The sequence below is a fragment of the Parasteatoda tepidariorum genome, chromosome 7 (assembly GCF_982258835.1).
Source record: "Parasteatoda tepidariorum strain Cologne lab strain chromosome 7, Ptep-v5.0, whole genome shotgun sequence".
NCBI lineage: Eukaryota > Metazoa > Arthropoda > Arachnida > Araneae > Theridiidae > Parasteatoda > Parasteatoda tepidariorum.
The window spans coordinates 55,102,033-55,112,695 of NC_141761.1; the positions used below are offsets into that span (position 1 = coordinate 55,102,033).

The following is a 10,663-nucleotide window of genomic DNA, read 5'->3' on the forward strand; positions in this document are numbered from 1 at the left end:
AATTTTGATGGTATAAATATAAAAGCTAATTATGCCTAATATAGCAGAATTTTTATGGTAGTTTTAAATAAATTAAGTACTTAAAATGAACATAAGTTATAATTGTCGAATTAACACTAAAGCAATAATTGTTCTTCAGAAAAAAAAATTAAATTAATAAAAAACGTTAACTTTAACATTGTAAAAAAATAGTTGCTCAAAATTGAACCAAAATTTGTCAAAATAGCTCCGAAAAAAGTAATGGTCGAATTTGAAAATGCCCTGCGTTCAAAATTGTAACAGTCTATTCTCTTTTTTGAGCAAAATGCATGTAGAGGGAGAAATCTGTGAGGGTGACACGTCATGACTTTCTAATTTTTAATTTCAATAGTACAAAAGATTGTAATTTGGAAAGTATGGTCCTTATAACTTAACCAGGAGATCGACAAAACTTTTAAGAGAATGGAATGTATATCATGATGTATAATTGAGGCGGCAGCTATAAAAAGTTTCCTAACTCATCTTGGACTGTGTGGTTAGAGCATTATACTTACGATCCCGGAAAGTCGTGGTTTAAACCCTGTCGGCATTCAACGAACATCTTTCCCAAAAACTTCGCCCTCCATATGCTCAAAAACGAGTGTATCTTGGAGTAATTTTGAATACATGGAGGTTTTCAAATTCGCCTATAATTTGTTTCGGAGCTGTTCTGTTACATTTTAACTCGATTTTGAAAAATCCTATTTGGCAGTGTAATTAAAATAGAATATATATTTCACGAAAACGTTCTTAGTTTTGATTAAAAATTTAACTCTTTAAAATAAAAAAGTAACATTAAGTTTATCAAATAAAATATTCAGAGGTGGAAACAATTTAGTTGCAGTTTTTAGTACCATCGAACAGTATTCAAAATGGCGGACCAAGTTGAAATTTAAGTAATGTTCTTAAAAAATTGGTCACATATAAAAAAGGTCTAAAAAATATGTTTTATATTTATTTTTTGTTGTGACTACAAATCTCCCTTTCCGGAACTACAGCCTGGAGCAGGCCAAGGCATTCCCCGTCAGCTTCAGCCATCGCTGTCTATCCAAGGCTACTGTTCTCCAATTCCTGACACCCAACATGCCAAGATATTTTTCTACGTTGCCCAGTCACCCGATGGTGGGGAGACCTTTTCTCCTGGTGCCAGAGGGTTTGCCAAAAGGCAGCTTCCTAGCAGAACTGGGGTCTTCTAATCTTTGCAAGACATTTAATACGATGTGCTTTAATAATATGGACGAAGTTGGGCGCTAAAATTGTTGAAGAGTTCACCGTTGTCAAGCCATATGTTATTTTCATTCACAGGGATATAAATTTTCCTTCAAAAATCAGCAGTTTATCCTCTGTTGCCTTAGGAATGGTTCAATACTCGCAGCCATAAAGGACAGGTGATCAGATTAGGTTTTTTTTAAAAATTGTTCTTTGTTGCTCGTTTACGTAGTTTTGATGTCAGTATTTTTTTAGCCCCAAAAAACGTTTGTGTGCCATCACAATGTGGTTACCGATTTCTGCTCCTGTGTCATTTTCGTTAATTAATGTTTCAATGTATTCAAATTCTGTAACTCTATTAAACCTGTTATAATTTACGGCAAAAAATTTAAGTGTTGCCCCTTTTTTTCAGATATTCGTTTCTGTTTCATTGATTGTTAAGTTCATGTCCTTAACAGCTTTTTCATAAGCATTAAATGTTTCAATTACATTGTTTTGCTCTACCAACTGCAAATAGTTATGGCAAATGATCTTGCAAGCAGACCTATGCACTTTTCAGTTTTGTATTTTTACTAAATGTTTAGTAATTAGAACCATATCTTTGAAAACTAGAATTTCCGGTTAACTGTCGCCTTGCGTGTGGAAAAATTACCAAATGAATCGCTTGAATACCGTATATATATATTTTATTACCGAAATGAGAGGTTTTTTTTTTGTTTTTGTTTTTTGCCGCGTGCATAATATTTAAGCAATATTAATGTATAATAATTAATTAAAAATACTTGATTGCGCATACACATAAAAAATAATAATACATATAAGAAATTTATCGCCATGCTAGATATATTAGTTATTTTCCTATAATTACATGTTTTGTAATGATATTTACAAAATTTATTGCAACCAGTAAACTAATTTTAACACATTTTGTATTAAAATGTGAATGAGCTGGTGCTTTGAAAACAATAGCCATTTATCAAATACTAAAAGGTAAAAAAAATAAGAAAAAATCGTGATTCGATGCTTTCTGTAATGTATAATTTTTGAAGACTTTAAGAAGGAAAACCATCGTATTTCCTCAAGATTAACAAATCTTATCAGATAAAAAAAAAGGGAAAAAAATACAAAAAAATCTTTGATTCTATGAAAATACGGAAGGTTAGTTGCAGTCGAAATCAGAGAACGTTTTATATATACAACAAGCGAAAACAATAATAACAAAAAAATAACGAAATTTTATAGTTTAAAAATAAATAAATAAACAAATAACAGAATACATTTAACACAGTGTATTCTTCCAAGAAACACGTTCTGAAATTATTTTTCCAGCTGCAAAGATGAATAAACTTTGAAAACTTCTGACGAAAATAGAAAAATAACTTCAAAACGTTTACATTTCGAACAAAATTTTGTCATATGCATAATAACAATGTTTCAAGGATATTTTCACAAACAAAACATATATATATATATATATATAATTATATTAGGCTATAATATAATTTATTTAGGCTATTTAACAATATCTTCCTTATTTTACAAAATGGCCATTTGTATAAAATAATAGAAACAGAAAAAACTTTAAGCAAAAAACTTGAAAATTAAATTTTATCAAGGAATTCTTTAATTGAATAAATAACATTATTCTCAATTCCAAATAAAATTATTAAACAATTTTTTAAGGAGTTTAAAATGTTAATCAAAGAGAAACGCAACGTCCTAGCAAATTAGCTTAAATATAAGCCTATGGAAGATTTAAACAGAACTGATTGTGATTTTTGAAGTTAGTCAAACAAATCAAATTACAACAGTTATCTAAGTGTAATAATAGAAAGATCAAAACAAGGAACTGTAAGCAAATTTAATGTATCATCAAGCGTATGATATTACGAATCAATTACATTTTATTGTTTACAAAATTGCACAAGACTGTTGTCTCATGCACCGTTCAAAATTTTGATTTCGTTGAAGCGAAAGAAGTTTCAAGTCCGCAACACCGGTGACAAGTTAACCCACAGTTAACAGTAACCACGATAGGTCATAAGATGAGCCAATTTATTGGTTCGTAAACTTCAAAACTATGTTTAAATTAAAACACAATTTAATTCAAAGCTTCATTATATTTACAAGACATTTGCACGATATTACAGATCAACTTAAAGACATTATGGTTATGTTAACGTTGAGCTTATTTTTCAGAGACTGCAGAGCAATACTGTCAATGTTCTGGAGAAAAAGTTCGAAAGATAATTAATGATAGTTAAAACACTCTCAGAAAAATTGATTTAACATTAAGCAGATTGAAATAGCTTGAACCATAAAATCGTATGAACTATCTGTAACCTTAACGAAGTGTTAAAACTTAAACAGGCTTGCGTTCAAATTTAACCATATAATCGTGTAATTAAGTTTAAGATAGCTTGATTTGAGAGATTTTACAAAGTAATACAGTTTCTTCAAAATCTAACGTTATTTGAGCTTTACAGCATATAAGCTAATATCTCTTTACCAACCACAGTATCGTGTAAATAGTAAGGTTAGCATTACGATTTACGTAAATTAACGAGATAAAAACTGTCTATAATATGGTTCAACCTGACGATATGTTAAGAATACAGCGCATTTGGACGAAATTGAGGTTCAACGCACTCCAAAAATTTCTGACATCAGAGTTAAGGAAATATTACTGCTTGTAAACTATTCAGCTGTTTTTAATACATAATTATCAAACAAGAAAAATATTTTACAGATGATTTAATAGTAGGCAGCAAGAAACAAATCCATTCTTAAATTAGATACTGCTTTCCAAAAATAATCATTAATTCATTTGAAATCGCGTAATTTATTCTCGCTGTCATATGCTTTAAATGAATTAGATACAGATTCCTAAAAATAGTCATTCATTAACACAAAATCGGATAATTTTACTGTCACTGACATTTTTTTTAAACGAAGTAGACACTGCTTTTCAACAATAATCATTCATTAACATAAAATCGGAAAATTTTACTCACACTGTAATATGTCTAAAATAAATTAGATACTGCTTTCCAAAAATAATCATTTATTAGTGAAAAATCCAAAAAAGAAAAAAAAATCATCCAATTCGATAAAATTATTCCATTTCAAGCTAATAATCATTCATTAGCTTAAAATTGGATAACTTTACTCTAACTGTTACATGCTTTAATAATGATTCATAATGATAATAATGATTCATTAGAACCCTCGTTTTAAATATAACCGTTTTAAAGTAAATTGATTTTGTTTTAAAAACTTATTGAAATAATCTTCTTTAGAAAGTATGTTACAAAACTAAAATTAATAAATATTTATAGAAGCTGTAATGTGACAAATTTCTAACACTATTTTATAGATTAGCGAAATTTAAAAGACTCTTAAACTTCCTAACGCCTCCAAAGCTGTACTAACACAGCATTTAAATTGAACAAAAAGAATTTTTAGTCTATTTTAAAGCATTAACAAAAGCATAATAACACGAACTCAAACAACGTTAACATGCATCTATTCATGAGTGAAGTGTATTTAAATATCGACAGATTATTTATATTTTAACAATTATCTATTATGTGTGATTAATTTGCACGGTAATGCACAGGCATAATAGTTGCTTTATTATTATGTGCATATTTATAAAAATAATCAATTCAGAAAAAAGTTTACGTTTTTATTGTTATTACGAACGAGAATCATCTATTCGTTAATATAAAACAAATATGGTTTAAAGTTTTAAAATCGAAAGTAAATCAATGCACAAAATATAAAACTTAAAGACTGACTGTGGTGTAATATCTCTCCAAATAAAAGTGTTGAGCAACCCAACAAAATTGTGTGAAGGAATATTTTATTTCGAATTAACACCAAATTGAGCTTTCATACATACCCAATTTAAAGAGTGTAATTTAAATCTATACTCTTAAAATAGGAAAAGCTTACGCGCATTCTCATCATACGTGTTTATTATTTTCGTTTTCGAAAACACTAATGTTGGCGCTCTTTTTATACTTTCAGAAATTGCTTGCAATCAACGTCTGTTGCACAAGTTGGAGTGAGTTTGTTATTGTCGTCTACACTGCTATGCATCTACAAATGTATGCATGTTTTAAGTAGTGTAATAAGGATAATCATTTTTTAATTTTTAAATCTCTGTGAACTGCATTACATGGTTTTGTATGTATATAATTTCTATCCGCTTTTGCTTTGTAAAGTATAGTTCGAATTCGTCTAATATTCTCACTTATTATGTTAGATTTACAAACTAATTTAATTTTAAGAATTATTTAATGCGTGTATTTTCTAAACTAACTCTTCTTACTTCAAATTGTACTTTAAAAATAACTCTACTTGACTCTTATGTGTGTTATATTTTACTTTCATTATAAATTTTGGAGTTATTGAATTGAGTAAAAAAAATGGTGGTAGCTACTTTGAGACTAGGCTACTAAAAGAACATTCCTGGTGTTTCAATTAACCAGGTGTTATGAAGCACCAAGAGCTAAGATATATCTAAGCTGTATCACTACACCACTTAGGTGTTAACTAAATGCCACGATTTTTGGTGTTACGATATACAAAAAAATTTTATTGCGCATTTATAGAGGTAGATATATAATTTTTTATGGTATACAAATGTATATCAGAGCGATTTTAATCATTATATAATTATAAATCAAATTCACTTTAAAGTAAAGACAAATTAGCTTTCAAATTATAATTTTATTAATCAAAACTTTTATGTTACTTCGTACAAATCCGAAATAATTTGAATTAAAACCTATAACCCGAAATATATAACTATTTAATTCAAATAAAAAACACTAAAAATAACCTTCAGTGAAAATAATCCTATCAAAAAAAACTAAAAATTACTCAAAGTTAAATATTATTTCAAAGTATTGCGAAAAATCAGTTTTAACAATGGTGAATGAAATGTTATTAAAATGATTTATTTTAAAGCAAAGTATATATGTTTCAAAATTCCAAGTAAACATCCTGTTCAAGCATATATGTTATTTTATTTTAAAATAAATTTAGCAGAACTCGAAGAGTTTTAAATTTGTAAGCTTTCGGAAAAATTTAAAAAAGAAAAGACTTTTAAATTCCTTATTTGAATTTGCATGCTTTTGAAAAGGCAAACAAAAATTTAAACAACGTTTCAGTTTCCATGCACTTTAAAAATCTTTATCGGATATTTAATAAACTTGAAGTGTTTTTAAACCGCTTACGTATTGGCCACACACGAATAACCCACAAACACCTTTTTCTAAAGGAACCAGAGTGTTCCAATTATAAAGTACCTTTAACTGTTTTACATATTTAAACCCAGTGCACCAAATTTAAAAATCAGAGACTACGTCATTTCGGTAGCTTCTATCCATCATTATTTTTATTAATTGTAGATAATCCTCACTGTAACATTTTCTCATACTTTAAGGGCATTGGCCTTCATACATCTATCCAGTTTTTAAATCAGAACAGAATTGTTAACCTAGTTGTATAATATCTAGTACCCAGTTGGAGGGGCGATAAAGTCAAAACCAGTACTTGCCAACTGGCACTCAAATTAGCAGCAGACATATAAACCGCAGAATGAACAATAAAAATACTTTTAGAGTTGTTCGAAACTTTAACTGACTATTTCAATGCTTGTTTCAATAATTTGTATTTAAAGTTTTCTTCGCTGATCTGTGATTTTGAATGTAAATTTTAATTATTAAAAAAGTTATAAAGGGCATTGAAGCAGATCTCTCAACCTCAGAAATTGAAAAAGTCAGAGATTCTTTGTGACCACAGTGTAATGTAATAAGCAAAACAACAATAAATATAAAAAAAATTAACATAAAAAATAAACGTAAAAAATACACACTTTCCTTAAAACATATTCACATAAGTACTTAGTGAAATCACCAGTATATGCTTTGTTAGAATGCATAACGTTATACTTTTTTTAGTTTGTCAGGTATTTCAATATATATATATATATATATATATATATATATATATATATATATATATATATATATATATATATATATATATATATAGTTAAGTTTGTAAAAATTCATTTAATTCAGTGCAAAAAAAAAAAAAATAGTTAGAGCACAATATCCTACTTTTCAAAATAGCAATAATAGACAAATTTTAGATATAAGTCAAAACTTGTTCTTTTTAAACATACATTTTGTATCGGACATTCCCGTCCGCTATATTTGCAGGAATAGGTTGTTTTATAAATCTCGAGTTTTTAATCAACATAAATTTAAACTTATTAATTACAATTTTCATCAAACTTGCAAAATTAATGTTTATCATTAAAATGTCGTATTTATTTTATTTTTCAATGTAACTCATATCCAAAAACCTATTCATATTTTGAAAAAGGAAAAATATAGGTTTTTAATGAAGTAAAGCATTCCCAGAACAGCCCGTTGTGGGTCAGGGGGTCATGGAGGTTGAGCTCTACAATTTCGTGACCAACGGTATGATTATGGCAAAGTGTCAGTACTGCGCACAGTCCGCTTTTACTTCGCAGAACAAGCTAGTGTTCATCGACCTGAAGCTGAGTGGACTTCAAGCCGTCACTGGGGATCGAACCCAAGTTGATCAAGTTGTTGACAGTTGAGCATCTTAACCATTGAGCCATTGCGGGTCTAGTTGTTAAATAGTTACTGTTAAATTACTCAAAATTTAGATTTTTAAAAATAAAGCCAAATAAGGCAACAAAAAAATCTATAAGTATGATAATGACGTATGTCGAAAGAAATAGTTATAGTCAGTAAATATTTTAAGCTAGTTAAGATTTTTTAAAAAAATTTTAAAGCTAAATAAGATTAAGAAACTATAAGTTTAATAATGACGTACGTTGAAAGAAACAGTCAGAAATTTTCTTAAACTCGTTAAGATCGAAAAATTCCTTCTCCTGTTTTAATTTCAACAGGAAATCTACACTAATTACAAAAAGTGTAGATGAATGTAGAGTAAAGACTCTGGATATGTATTCTGGTTTGTTTATCATCACTTATACTTTTAAATATACAATTTGAGTTCACTGTGTTGCGTAGATATGATTAATCATTTACAAGCATAAGAGGTTTCAACTGAAATTGCTGCACATAACTTAACAGGAGAATTATCAAAATAAATATTAAAAAAAACTTTTGTTACGCAATCCATTTTAATTACAAGTAATTCTAATTTTTTTTTACGAAAATTGTTCTCGATGTCATTAGAAGGAAATTAGTAATTAGTAAAGCTATCAAATAAAAATTGAATGATGTTAACAAAATGTTACTTTTTCAGATTTGCACGGATAATTAATGCATTTGCACAATTTTCAAAATTTAATAATTAATTAAAAATGCAGTTTCAATAAAGATTTGAATTGATTTAAGTAATATTATTATAAAAAAAGAGAGATAAAAAAAGGGCACTTTATTTAATATTTTTTTTTTAAATTACATAAATATATATTTTTTTATATTATTCACTAGCATGAACCGTGATAGATATATCCTTCCTTAAGATCAAATTTATGTTTTTAAAATAGTAAAATCAAAGTACTACTAAATAATCCACCTCTGCGAGTCGCAGTTCAGGAAAAACAACAAAACCATGCTACAAAATTAATGACAATAGAGTCATATGCCATTTAAACTTGAATATTAAACACCTTAAATATCAAACCATATTTATTTTAAATTCAAAAAAAAAATTTGAAAATTGAAAAAAAAACAGCACAAATAAATGTATATATGTATATATATATATATATATATAGTAAATTGTTAGTTTGTGTTTAAATTTATGATGATGAATAACGTAAAATCAAACAACAACTTTGCATTTCTGTGAGTAAAGCAGGGAAACCAACATTTCCCTATACGAAAACAATGTTTATCAGCGTAATACGTCATTTAAATTGTTTTGCGTCCTTAATCAGAACTTCTTTTCAAAAATTCAAAATAACTTCTTAAATAACATATAAATAACGCACTAAAAAAATAGTAATAAATATTATGTTATCACTATCTACATTATTATTAAATTATTAATTTGATAAAAAGATTTATTTTAGATGCAAAAAATATGCTCAAAATTTCAATTAAATTACTTTGAGATAAGGGATTTGATTTATTTTTATAATTGTTTGGCAAATGCCTCACTAATGGTAAAACATATATGATTTGTTTACGATGATCGAATGTAAATTTCTTTGGGGACGAGCCAAAAAACATAAGACGTTTGCACAGTTGCATCTTTTTCAAATAAATACTAAACAGAACTAAAATAATTATTTAAATACTTATTAAGATTAAAAATTTCTAACAAACAAAAACTCTAAACATTGAAGTATTAAAATTATTTTACTTTAACTTCTTAAAAATTTTATTTTTGATTTTAAGGAAAAATTAAAAATAAGATTTTTCTATTGTTTAAATACAATTGTTGTTGTAAAAAAAATTAAATGAACTTCTTTTGGATATTTTAGTGAGATATATGATGAAATAAGTTTTCCCCAAATCTAACGTATGTATATTAAAATAGAAATGCGAAAACGTAGCTGCTACTCGTACATTTTACAAATATGACAGAAATTACCTCTGATTTCAGTTATATGGATGCAAATCTCGCCAGACAAAATACAATTACAATCATGCATTTCTGTAAGTGGTGCAGTAAAAACAACATGCAGGGTATAAAATTAAAAGCGAGTCATTTAAATAGTAATACTTCTAAAACCGTATTTTATCTTTAAAAGTTAAAAATTGTTTTAAAATTAATAAAATATTAGTAAGTTTTAAGTTTAAGGTAATAATAAAATAATATAATGGTAATTTTAAAATCGGAAAACATTTAACAAAAGATTTATAAATATTTAGAATGAAATACAAAATATTATTTACTGTACTTAATTCATATATTTTACTCATAAATTATTTCGGTAGTAATTTCAAACTTTATAAAATTTATATTTGGAAGCAAACATATTTTGTAATTTAATTATTTTTAACAAAACTATTGTTTATAAAAAGTATTTTGCATCGTTAATTTTAAAAAATTAACTCTTTCAAAACTAACAAATGTCCTCTTTAATTCACCAAATTCAACATTTTTTAAAGAGTATGAAAGTAGAATTAAAATAATAAAAAAATTATGCATCCATTTCATGTAATAAAAAAGATTCTAAAATTGTAAATTAAATTGTTATTACTTTTCCCAAAACGTAATTCAGGAAAATAAATAAAGTAATTATCGTTTTCAAAGTTCTTAATATTATTTTTAAAGACACATTAAATTAAAAATAAGAACATAAAGTTTTTATAATCCTCAAACGAGAAGTGAATTTATGTAATACAACTACATTTTTTAACGTAAACATTTTTCTAGGTAATTTAAATATAATGGAAAATAAATT

The 10,663-nt window shown here is 26.9% G+C and overlaps 1 protein-coding gene across 3 annotated transcripts in view; it reads right to left on the reverse strand.

Moving 5' to 3' along the window:
* Positions 1-10,663, reverse strand: part of LOC107451638 (uncharacterized) — a 150,812-nt gene that overhangs the window by 15,201 nt on the left and 124,948 nt on the right. The gene's annotated exons all lie outside the window — the stretch shown is intronic.